Source organism: Pipistrellus kuhlii, unplaced genomic scaffold (genome assembly GCF_014108245.1).
Source record: "Pipistrellus kuhlii isolate mPipKuh1 unplaced genomic scaffold, mPipKuh1.p scaffold_m20_p_36, whole genome shotgun sequence".
In the NCBI taxonomy this organism is placed as follows: Eukaryota; Metazoa; Chordata; class Mammalia; order Chiroptera; family Vespertilionidae; genus Pipistrellus; species Pipistrellus kuhlii.
This window is the reverse complement of record NW_023425536.1, coordinates 178,838-191,925: the sequence shown is the minus strand read 5'-3', so window position 1 is coordinate 191,925 and position 13,088 is coordinate 178,838.

Genomic DNA, 13,088 nt, shown 5'->3' with positions numbered 1-13,088 from the left:
CTATTCATATTGAGGCAAAGATATATTTAAATTTTTTCTCCCATTTTACACAAATGTGGATCATTTTACATAAGCTCTTCAGGTGATTCTGGGATAGGCAACGTGAGTGAGGGCATTCAGTCAACTCTTCTAGCAAGAGTGTCAACTCCTCTAGAACAAATGGATTCCCACGCTAACCTGAACCAGCATTCTTGCACTTTAGTGTGGGTTGGAATTACCTCCAGGGCTTGTTAGAGCACAGATTGCTGGGCCTCTGTGGCCATAAAGACAGCAATATGTGGTCCTTATGAGATTGTGGACACTGTCCTAAGCATATATATCTTGTTTCAGCAGTGATTCCATGAGGTGGATGCTATTACTATTCCATTTTACAGAGGGAAAATTGAGACAGACAAGTTACATCCCCAAGTTCACTAATTCAGGTGGTAGGTGGTAAACCAGCCTGACTCACAGGCTTAACCATCAGTCTGTGCTGCCTTTCCAGTCCTCAAGACACTTCCTTTCAAATCAGCAGCAGCAATTATTAAGAGCCTCTCTCTCTCTACGTTTTCACCTTTCACTATGCTTCCAAATGTGAACATGTAGTAACACAATAGATAATTATCTACTTTTGAACAGAAGAAAGTTTTATTTAAGATATGCAAATATAGGCCGTGACCAGTTTGGCTCAATAGATAGAGTGTCGGCTTGGGGACTGACAGGTCCTGGGTTCAATTTCGGTCAGGGGCTTGTACCTTGGTTGTAGGCATATCCCCAGTGGGGGATGTGCAAGAGGCAGCTGATCAATGACTCTCTCTCATCGATGTTTTTAACTCTCTATCTCTCTCCCTTCCTCTCTGTACAAAATCAATAAAATATATTTTTTAAAAATTAAAATAAAAAAAAGATATGCAAATATAATTTCTTTTGTTAGTTGTTAGTTCCCCTGTAATGAATTTGAGATATTTCCAGGTCACTAGTAGCTCCTCTGAAACAATCTTACAAAACAAGGCACACCAGTATTTTGAACCCAGCAACAAATGTTTAAGAATACTAAGAATATGGGGATTTGCTGCCACACTTGATCACAGAAACATATATAAAGGATTGCCCAAAGACTCCTATGAATGGAGCTATTTAATTTTAAAAAGTAGGATCCAGTTACTCTGTGTGTTGGGTCCAACTCATACCAGATTTGCCAGTGTCAAGTGTTACTTTTTCACAAATGTGCTGATTCCAAAGGTCAGCTAGATGGCTGCAGTGGGAGTATTTTCACCATGGAAATCAACAAAAGCTAGAAAATGGGCCTTTTTTTCCTTTGGATAACTGGTTGTTAAACATTTACCAGCATACCACTATTTGGTAGGCCTTGTATCCCAAACCAAATACCCACACTTTTTCTTAACAGGAACTTTTAAAGAAAAAGATAGTTGAAATAGTACATACATTACTAAGATTGGCACATCAAATAGAATGTTAATCACAGTATTGACTTAACTTTAATGACTGAATTCTTGACAGTAACCAAAAATGTGGATCAGACCCACAGAATTTACCTTTCAGCTATTAAGTATAGAAATAATTATTTCTGAAGTCAAAGCCCCTAAAGCTAAACGAATGATGAGAAAAAAAAGTGCTCTCATGTCCTCACTCTGATAGTCCTCAATGCAAATCACAAGCCTAGACATTCAATAATGCCTCTGGCAACATAATGAGCAATGTGAAGTGTGTCTGGGCAGGTCTGATAAGTTAGTATCGTGCTTCTAAATCTCCCATTTTTTACTCTTCTCGCAAGCATTTCCTAAAAGCAAGTAGCATTTGGAATTTCTCTAGCATTAAATAGGATTGGAAGTCTCCCAATTAGGTTGAGATTATGCATAGTATTGGCCTATTGACCCTCTTTTTTTGGTAAAAGTCATCAGGAACTTTCTCCTCTCTTCAGTGATGGCTACTGATTCAGCTTGGAGTGATGGTTATCTTAGTTACCTACTCCATGTTTGTTAAACCCAGCTGTTGATAGTAATTTCATTCGGTTACACTGCAGTGTTTCCCAAACTTCTCTCATGATGAGAATCACCTGGTGGAGTTTTTAAATTACAGATTCCTGAATCCCAACTAAGAAGTGCTAAACTAGAATTTTTGGGAACATATAGGTAAAATTGTATACTTAACTAGTGCTCTAAGTTACAATTTTGGGAACATATAGGTAAAATTGTATACTTAACTAGTGCTCTAAGTTACAATTTTGGGAACATATAAGTTAAATTGTATACTTAAATAGTGCTCTAAATTACTAGTAAAGTATACAATTTTACCTATATGTTCCCAAAAATTCTAGTTTAGCACTTCTTAGTTGGGATTCAGGAATCTGTATTTTAACAACTCCACCAGGTGATTCTCATCATGAAAGAAGTTTGGAAAACACTGGGTTACAGAATAATACTTTGACTGGGAACTTTGAGTGCTCGGATAATCCCTGAGTGAAAGAGTGTAACGCCAGGTGGCAGTGACATTGCCCTGGTGAGCAGCATTGTGAGTAGAGGGAGGAGCAGGATTTTCAAGGGCTTTCAGGTTATCCCAACAGAACCTGCAGACTTTGCTGACTCCAGATGGCTCTGCCTATGTTTCCACAAGTTCCCATTGTTCTTCAAAAGGACATTGAACCCTCAGCACTCAAAAAGCTGCCCAAAAGTTTTCCCTAAAGACCTGCATGACTCCCAGTGAAAGGTCAGAGAAATAAAGGCCTTCACATGTACTGTTTCCTCAGTCCCAGAGAAGTGCAGAGACCTGGGGCAGGCGCGGGTGGGAGGGTGTCATTTCAGCTCAGGACAGGCCCTTTCCAGCATCCCCGCCATGGCAGCCTGGGACCCTCACCCTCTCAGGTCCCGAAAGGACAAAGCCAGCTCTCTCTTTTTTAAATTTCTTTATTCAGGTATTATATATGTGTCCTCATCCCTTCATTAATTCCCCAACCCCCCCCCCCTCCCCAACTCATGCCCTCACCCCCCTGGTCTTCATGTCCATTGGTTAGGCTTATATTCATGCATACAAGTCCTTTGGTTGATCTCTCCTCCTTTCCCCCACTCTCCCTACCTTCCCTCTGGGGTCTGGCAGTCTGATTGATGCTTCTCTGCCTCTGGATCTGTCCCTGTTCATCAGTTTATGTTGTTCATTACATTCCACAAATGAGTGAGATCATGCGATATTGTCTCTCTAAATGGCTTATTTCACTTAGCATAATGCTTTTCATCTCCATCCATGCTGTTGCAAATGGAAAGAATGCCTTCTTTGCCAAGTCTTGTTTGGCTCAGTGGATAGAGCATCAGCCTGTGGACTGAAGGGTCCCAGGTTCAATTCCGGTCAAGGGTATGTACCTTTGTTGCAGGCACATCCCCGGTTGGGGTGTGCAGGAGGCAGCTGGTCAATGTCTCTCTCTCATTGATGTTTCTAGCTCTCTATCCCTCTCTCTCTGTAAAAAATCAACCATATATATATATATATATATATATATATATATATATATATATATATGAATTCCTTCTTTTTTACTGCAGCGTAGTATTCCATTGTGTAGATGTACCAGTTTTTTAATCCATTTGTCTGTTGATGGACACTTAGGCTATTTCCAAATCTTAGCTATTGTGGATTGTGCTACTATGAACATAGAGATGCATATGTCCTTTCTGATTCGTGTTTCTAGCTCTCTTTTCAAAATTCTGTGCTGTGTGTGAACAAAGTAGTTGTGAGGGATGTGGCAAGTCATCATATACCACTTACAGCGGAAGTGTGGAAGTTGGAGAATAATTGACCACATTAGCGAGCAGAGTGAATCAATATAATGGCATCATTTTTACTTACTCGTAAGTCTGTTTGCGCTCTTGAGTAAAAGGGTGGAGTTACTTCCATACATGTTACCTGTGTCATGGCCCCGCCCTTTGGGATTGCAGTACAGACACTCATGTCCCTTTTCAGAATCTCAGTCCCAGAAGCTGCAGCTGGGAGCCTGAGGCTGGGCTGCACCGTGTCCCCCTTCCATCCAGTGACTTCCTGGGAAGTAACTGACCTTTCCTATGGATGACTGCCCTCTTTAAATGCCTCAAACTCCAATCCCACAGATATCTCTTTAAGTCAGGGAACCAGTCCTGCCTGCTCTAATGAGGTATGACTTCCTTAGAATAGTCTCCAATCTACACTGGAGTGGTTTACTGATCACCCGATCAGAATCGCCTGAGAATACTACTAAAAACAAAGACCTATGGGCACTTCCTGAACCCAATAAATCATAATTGCACTGCCTCCCTGCTCTGAGAAGGATTCCTGGATACACTAAAATTGGAGACCTCCATGCTGTCGGTTAACATTCACAGGTATGTAGGTGGTATTCAAGGCAGTGTTGATGGAAGTGAGGGAAGGAGAGCTCTGGGGAATTGAGGAGGAGCATTCCAGATAGAAAATTTGATTTTTTTTCTCACAGCCTCAATGCCATTCCACATGTAATACCCCACAATAGACTGGCATTGAACACACACACACACACACACACACACAGTAAAGCCTCTCATTTCTTAAACTGGCCTAACTGGTGAAAAGATCTGGGGTTGGTGGTGAGGTGAGTTCAAGTCACAAGGTTTCCATCGCTGTACATGTCCCTCTGACATCCCAACCCTGCACTGTGAGGCAGCAGAGGTGGTTTGAGGAAGTGTGGGAGGCTTTTTGAGAGGACAGAGAAAGGAAAATTGCCATAAGAAGGGGAAACTTTCCCTTGTTTGACAAACGTGCAGAAGGTCTGTCTTTCTTGTGGCCCAGATTTTTCAAACGTTGCTGTTCTCATCAGACAATTTTATCTAATTAACATCTATTTTTCACCTCTTTATGCAGTAATCAGCTTTCAATTACCGGAACTCAGCTGCTGATGCTAAAAAGTACTGAAAAAAAATGAATTCATACATTAAATCCTTAGATGCTCTCACAATCTTCTAAATTCGATAAAGGAGTTTGATTCCTTGACTCTCCCCCCCCCTTTCTTTTTCTTTCTTCCTCTTTCTTTCTTTCCTTTTTTAAAATATACTTTTATTGATTTCCGAGGGAAAGGAAGAGGGAGAGAGAGAGAGACATCAGTGATGAGAAAGTATTATAGATCAGCTGCGTTCTGCATGCCATCTACTGAGCATCAAGTCCATAACCCCAGCATATGACCTGACCAGGACCCAAACCACATGACATCCTAATTCATAGGTTGAAGCTCAACCACAGAGCCTTGCCAGTTGGTCTTCCTCCTCCATCTTTTACCTACATTCCTGCATTCCCTTTTTATAGATCCTTTTCTGACTTTGGTTCCTATTATTAAGGAAAAAGGTCAAAGAAAAGAATAAAAACAACCATGAACAGTTACAGAAGTTTCCATCTAAGGATAATAAGAGACATAAACATTTACATATTACAGCCTTTTTTATTTGGCTTTAAGGAATCAAACTGATATTGAAGAGCATTTTTATCTAAAGTTAATATTCATGCATGTATTTGCTACAAAGAATTTTATCCTCCAGAGGAAAACTGTTATCTGTTTGCACATGCTTTGTGTGAGCTTTATGAGAGGTGGTCATTGAAATCCTTCCCAAAAGGCCTTGCAAACTAACTCAACTAATGCTTAATTAAATGGCTAATTATTCTGATAATGATTAATTTTTAAAAGGTCAAATGTTTAATTCTGTCAAATTACTTTCCATACGCAGTATGTACATTTTATAATAATTTGGCTGCCTTAAGTCTTTGTTTGAATAAGAAGAGGGGAAGGGAAGAAAGAAAAAGAAGGGAGCTGGAGAAGACAGAGGGAGGACAAAGAGAAGGAAAATGGAAGAACAGAAAAGATAGATTATGGCTTTTTATGACGGATGTGGAAAATGTGGTGTAGATCTCAACTTAGTGTGTGATTGATATTTTAAGTCTAAAGAGAGGAGTGGAAAGCCAGAATTTACTTAAGACTTGCTTCCTATATGCCAACTATTTTATGTACTTCAGCTCATTAAAAAGTGTTAGTTGAAAGTTTAAAATCCTTGACATTAGGAAGCTGAGGCTCCTGGAGTTTACATGTCATGATTAACAGAGTTATTACCAGTTGCAAGATCAGGCTCTGGAGCCAGATATGATTGTCCAAGACGTCCTGTTCCCTTTCCATGTTATCTACGGTTGTGCTTCTGTTTCTATAGCATATCAGCATGTCTATGATTTCTCTTTTTTTCAATCATAGTTGACATACATTATCTTAGCTTAGTGACTAGACATCTTATAACTTAGGAAGTGATCACCTACCTAGTACCATGCACAGTTATTCCAATATTATTGATTATAGTCCCTATGCTGCAGGTTATATTCCCATGGATTTTTCATAACTGCCAAATTTTACTTCTTAAGCCCTTTCACGTTTTCACCCATTCTCCAACCCCGTCCCCCTCTGGCAACCATCAATTTATTCTCTGTATCTATGAGTTAACTTCTGTGTTATTTGCTCATTGTTTTGTACATTCCACATGTTAAGTGAAATAAAGTAGCATTTATATTTCTCCATCTGACACTTCACTTAGCCTAATAGCCTCTAGGTCCACCCATGTTGCCATAAATGGTAAAATTTCATTCTTTTTTATGGCTGAGTAATATCCCATTGTATATGTGTGCTACCTCTTTATCCATTTATTAATGAACACTAACACTATGGTTGATGTAAATAAACATAGGAGTGCATATGTCTTTTCAAACTAGTGTTGTGGATTTCTTCAGATAAATATCCAAAAAAGGAATTGCTGGGTCATATGGTAGCTCTGTGTATAATTTTTTGAGGAACCTCCAAACTGTTTTCCATAGTGTCTGCACCAATTTCAATCCCTTTAACAGTGCAGGAGGACTTCCTTTTCTCCACATCCTCAACAAGATTTGTTTAATTTGTTGATAATAGTCTGACAGTTGTGAGGTGACATCTCCTTGCTATTTCAATTTGCATTTTCATGATGATTGGTGATGTTAAGCATCTTTTTATAGGTCTCCTGGCCATCTGTACATCCTTTTAGGTGAAATGTCTATTCAGGTCCTCTGCTCATTTTTATATTGGATTTTTTGGTTTTGGAAGGATAAATTGTATGGGTTCCTTATATATTTGTGGTATTAAATCCTTATCAGATGTATCACTTTCTGACATCTTCTCTCATTCAGTAGTTTGTCTTTTTGTTTGGTTGATGGTTTCCTTAGTTTTCTGTAGCCCCCTTTATTTTTTCTTTTGTTTTCCTCACTGGAGGAGATATACACAAATGATATTGCTCAGAGTAATGCCAGAGAGTTACTGCTTTCGTTTTCTTCTAGGAGTTTTATGGTTCAAGTCTTACATTGAGTTTCATCCATTTTGGATTTATTTTTGTATATTGTGTAAGAAAATGTTCTAGTTCTATTTTTTTTGCAGGTGTCTGTCCTCTTTTCCCAGCATCATTTACTGAAGAGACTGTCTTTACACCACTGAATATTTTTGCCTCCTCTGTCATGTATTAGTTGTCCCTATAGATATGGGCTTATTTCTGGGATTCCTATTCTGTTTCATTGATCTGTATGTCTGTTTTTATGCCAGTACCATGCTGTTTTGATTACTATAGTTTTGTAGTATATTTAATATTTAATATCTTTCTTCTTAAGATTGCTTTGGTAACCTTTTGCAATTCCATGTAAATTTTAGGATTATTTTTTCTAGTTTTGAGAATTCCTTAGGGATTTTATTGAATTTATAGATTGCTTTGGGTGGTATGGACATTTTAATGATGTTAATTCTTCCAACCAATAAGCATGCTAAGTCCTGCCATTTATTTCTATCTTCTTCAATTTCTTATAATTTGCTATGTATGTAAATTTATTCCTAGGTATTTTATTATTTTTTTATGTAATTAGAGATGGGATTTTTAAAATTTTATATTTCTTGACAATTGGTTGCTGACTCCAAGTCTTTGAACATGAACTTGGCTTCCAATTATTATTTTGTTAACATGAAAATAGCACAGTCCACTGTTGAAGGGTTCTTACACTGAAGTTCATGACAAGGATTAAGTCAAAGGCAATATATTTCCTCTGGGTTTACTAGAATTTATAAGTATCACTCTTCCCACAGCAAAAACAGAACCCAAAATCAATGTTTTACTTGAGTTTTAAAATTCAACACCTTACTGTTAGTCCTCTGGCTATAAGATAGCAAAACGCCCAAATGGCAAGAGAGTCTGGTCAATCCTGGCTCCAGACTTCCTGCTTGATGTCAGACAATTTCCCCCTAAAACTAGATTAATCAATTAACATAAAAAAGAATATATTTTCAACAGATTTACATTGAAAGCACTCAATTAATTTTAAAATCAGCATCCAGAATAGTTATAGCAGAACCTGTGAACCTAAGGATAACACCAGCCTATGGGTGTCACTGAGAAATTCTATATGTGCCCAGGATAGTGGCCATATACCAGCTTTGTCTGGGGTCAAGTTTTTCACCTGTTGCCCAAAATAATTATGCAGGGTGCTCTCATACTTATGCAGGGTGCTCTCATACTTCACAGATGTTTCCCAGTTTGCATGCTTGGCTCTTCCTAGGCCTTAATTGCATATTCTGATGAGGGGGTAGAAATGCTATCACCTACCACCCAGGGCTGTTTTACCAGAGTAACTAGGGCTTTAGAGCCAAGCAGACCTTAGTTTAAGACTGGTGATTGACAGAGGGAAGGGACGTTAGAGGCGGGTGGAGAACGTGAAGGGATTAAATAGTACAAATTGATAGTTACAAAAAGTCATGGGGGTGTAACGTACAGCGTAGGGAATATAGTCAATAATATTGTACAAACTATGCATGATGTCAACGGACATTGGAAATATCATGGGGAACACTTTGTAACGTATAGTAACGTATAAAATTGTCTTATCACTGTGCTTGTACACCTGAAACTAACACAATATTGAATGTCAGCTACAATTGAAAAATAAAATTTAAGTTTAAAAAATAAAGACCTTAGTTTAAATCACACTTCTATCACTTCTAGGCTGCATGACCTTGTACAAGTAAATTTAACCTAGAGACAGTTTCCCCATCCATAAATGGTAACAGGATTGAATAATGTAATACATATAAAGTGAGCATGCCATAAATGTCTTATTATTTTAAAATATAATATGGGGAGATATTTAATAAGGCCCAGACATAATTATATCTGAAATTTAGTTAATATTTCCTTTATTTCTGGCCACACATTATGTGTACCAATAGGCCTAGTTGAAATTAGTTTTCTTCTCTGGAAACCTAAGAGCTTTCACCTGGTTTCGCATAATGTCTGAAGTTGCTGAGTTAAGACTTCAAATTACATTGCTTCCTATAAAACGAAGTTAGAATTGCCAGAATCAGTTCTTTATGTAAGCTGTTTTTCACCTTCGTTTTTAGTTGTGAAAATCTCAACTTGCTGAGCCATTTATTGGTGCATGTGTTGTTGTTGTTTTCCAAGACAATTATCCAAATGAGGATAATTAGCATGTATATTGCATGAAGGTAAACATATTTAAAATAATGTGATTCCCTATGATTCCAGAAATATTTACCAAAATACAAATAAACTGGTATATATAGGAGCAGACAAAGGTAGTTTTATAGGTGAGAGCATGCAAAACAGTTTAATCTTGTATTATTTAGTAATTATTTTTCCATATTAACAATTGTAAACCTACTTTTGCCCACCTTGTATATATAAGCTTCCCTAGTATGTATTATCTATAAATAAAGTATATTGTATATATAGTTGTGCGTATGCATATATAGGATGTCTCCATAGGATGTCTACATATACTTTGAATAATTATAAAGGCAGTGTTTTATTAAAATACATTTCATTTTCAAACATGAGTTATTTTGAGGGGACACATAGGTTCCCTCTCAAACTCATACACAAGAATGCATATGCCATTCCAATGTGTTTTAACAGTCTTTTTTTGATGCAGATGGTTATTTTTCACTTAATATTCACAATAGATACAAATTATTTTTAAATTTCCATATATAAAGTCATCAGCCCTATGTATATATTTTCAACTAAAAGAAACAGAGCAAGAAATTGAGGTTAGGATTTTAATTATCTGTATCCTTATTAGAAATTACTCAATTGAAAGAAGACTGTATATTAATATTCTGTCTGTAGGGGTTGATGTCAAGCAATAAGATGAAAGAGTTGCTGAAACTGCATTGAGGGGGGAGTGCTAGAGGAAGAAGCTGGAAGTGGTGGCATGTTGAGTGTAGTTGAGGGGCTTCTGTAGCAAGTCCCCATTCCTACATCTGTCACGTAGTGGACTGGTTCTGTCTTGTTGCTCTGATAGAATTCTGATAAATGTTCAAAAGTCAAAGGGACATTATATCAGTCTTTTATATTTCCCAAAGTATGGGATCCATTCCAATGTGATACTCTGATTTGAGGAGGTACAATTTATTCATTCGGTTACACTGAGAAAATGAAGATAAAGCATTCCTTTTTCAGCGCACTGCCCATCTTTGATTGCAACGAGGAAAAAGACTTGGTTTTAACACTGCTTTAACCCCAGCCATTTTCCCAAATGGAGAACAGGTCTCTGGTTCAGAGCCTTGGGATGTGAGAATTTTAGCCAGGACATAACATTGTATCAAATGGCTGGCACTATAAAGGGTTACCACCTTTTTGCTTAAGGTGCTGTGTTGAGCGAGAGCACTGTTCTCCACCTTCCTTCTTCAGGACACAAATTGGCATTTAAAAGCACATTCTTACAAGAGGTGAGCTAGCATACAGATCAGACAGGCTGAGGTGCAGCTGCCTTTCTATAATAGCACCCATGACTTGAACCCTTCCTTTCCTATTGACTGACGCTCCACTTGTGGACTTGAGGTACCACAGCTGAGAACTGCTATTCCAGAACAACACATGGGTACCAACTCGAAGAGCATGGATTCTAGTAGAGCAGATAAGACATGTGCATCCATAACATGTGGTAGTAAATAGTAAGGGAGTGATAAAACTCTTTAATATTCACAGGGGAGATAGAAATAGTATCCCAAAAGGGGACTTACCTTCTGCCCTAAGTTGGAAAGTTCTAGATGCCTAAAACTTTATGGAATAACATAAATAAAACAAGCTTAAATATATCCATAATAATAGATTTTTAATACCAACTTATGTTTATTTTGGCAGAGAAAACCTGACTACTTATAAAACCTGCTTTCTCTTCTTTATAGGTACATAGTTGTGCCCTCACAACTGAGTTCTGGCTGATAAATATGAGCAGAAATTATGACTGCTCTTGTCAGGTCTGATTCATGAAAAACTCTTGCCTGTAATCCTTTTTCTCCATGTGAAATGGAAAGGACTCTGATGATCTAGAAGAGGGAGAAGCTGCAAAACTCATAGGCATGAGTCCCTCCGTTTTCATGGAGCAGAACTAATAAACTACTGATTTAAGGCACTGAGATTTCAGGCTTTATCTGTTACAAAAGCTGGCAGAAATTTCTATCTGTTCATTTCCAGAGTCTTCCAGATGGGATTTAAAACAGCTATCTTGTCTGAACAGCTTTAAGCAAGAAAGAAGCTAAAATGTCTAGGTGCCTTCAGCACCAAGTAATTAAAACCAGGTAATCTCCTGAGAGACTCACTCAGGCATACCCACACTTCAAAGAGTCCAGCTTGCTTAGAACAGTAGATAAAATAGAGGAATCTGAAGGGGAAACTACTTAACAGAAGTCTCCTTCATTTGATCTTACTCTTCCAAGTAAAACTTACTAACCTTATGAAAGAGAATAGTTATTTTTCTGAAGTCACACCTTTCATCTGGGTGGATCTTGAGGACTGAACAACAATTACCAAAAAAGGAAGACTATTTTGTTCATTCAATCCAAAGTGAGAAACATATTTCAAAACCTAATAACAGGAATGTTTGCTCTTAGCTATGGTTACCTCAGTTTTCTCATTTGTACTATGAGATACTTACCAGACCTTACTATCTACCCAGATAGACAAATCCAGTGCCTCCAAGTTACCAAGTGACTACATCAGGTATGGTTTTTAGTACTTCCTTCAACTAAGAGATTTTATGTCTAAGAAATACTATATTAATGTTTCCCTAAATAAGATAATCAACATATATAGAGCTCTGACTTTATATACATTTTTACATCTTATTCTCAAAATAACCCAGTAGGATAGTTGCTATTATTCTCATTTTAGAGATAAGAAAACTGGAAATGAGAGGGTTAGGATTTAAATACATTTTTATTGTTGCATATCTATGCTCTTATCCAGTTAACTTATACTGCCCTCCAGATTTGGAGCATTGAGTATCACATTTGTGAGACCATCAACATCTTATGCTAACTACCCTTTAAATAATCCTATTAATTTCAAAGAGATATCTCAAAGCTAGACAAAAACTAATTTCATGTTTAAAAGGTTAAAGTAGAATAGACATACTCATGTCCAAGTATTTCTATGTAGGCCAAAAGGAGATCCAAAACTGTAGGAAAGCGAATAATTTGCATTTCAAAGAGACCAAAATAAATACAAGAACAGAGGGCTCTCCAATTTCAGGAAAGATTAAACAACCTATTAATGAATGACTTAGGACAAGCTTTGATAATTGCTTACTAGTCCCTTGAATACAAAATAAACTCATGTTTTGAAATAAATACAGTCCAGGAGAAAGCTTGTTTGGAAAAAGATACCAAATCATACTCTGGGGTCGAGGGTGGGGGGGTTGGGGAAGATGAGGAAATTTTAGGGTTCTCTATTTTTGAAAGGATGCACTATTATAAAAATTGTGTGTGTTGTTTTTTTTCAATAGTTACATTTGCTATCTATTTGAGATGAGATGTATTTGTGACAGTGTATAAGGATGAAATTTGAGATGAGATGTATTTGTGACAGTGTATAAGGATGAAATAAGTACAGGGTAAAGGTTAGGACTCTGCTTTTGAAGAAGAAAAAAACAAAAACAAAAAAACATAGAAATACTGGCTCCATTACTGACACAGGCTAACCTTAGAAAAATGACAAGCCAAAGGGTGTTTTCCCCTTCTCCTGAAAACAGGTGCTTCA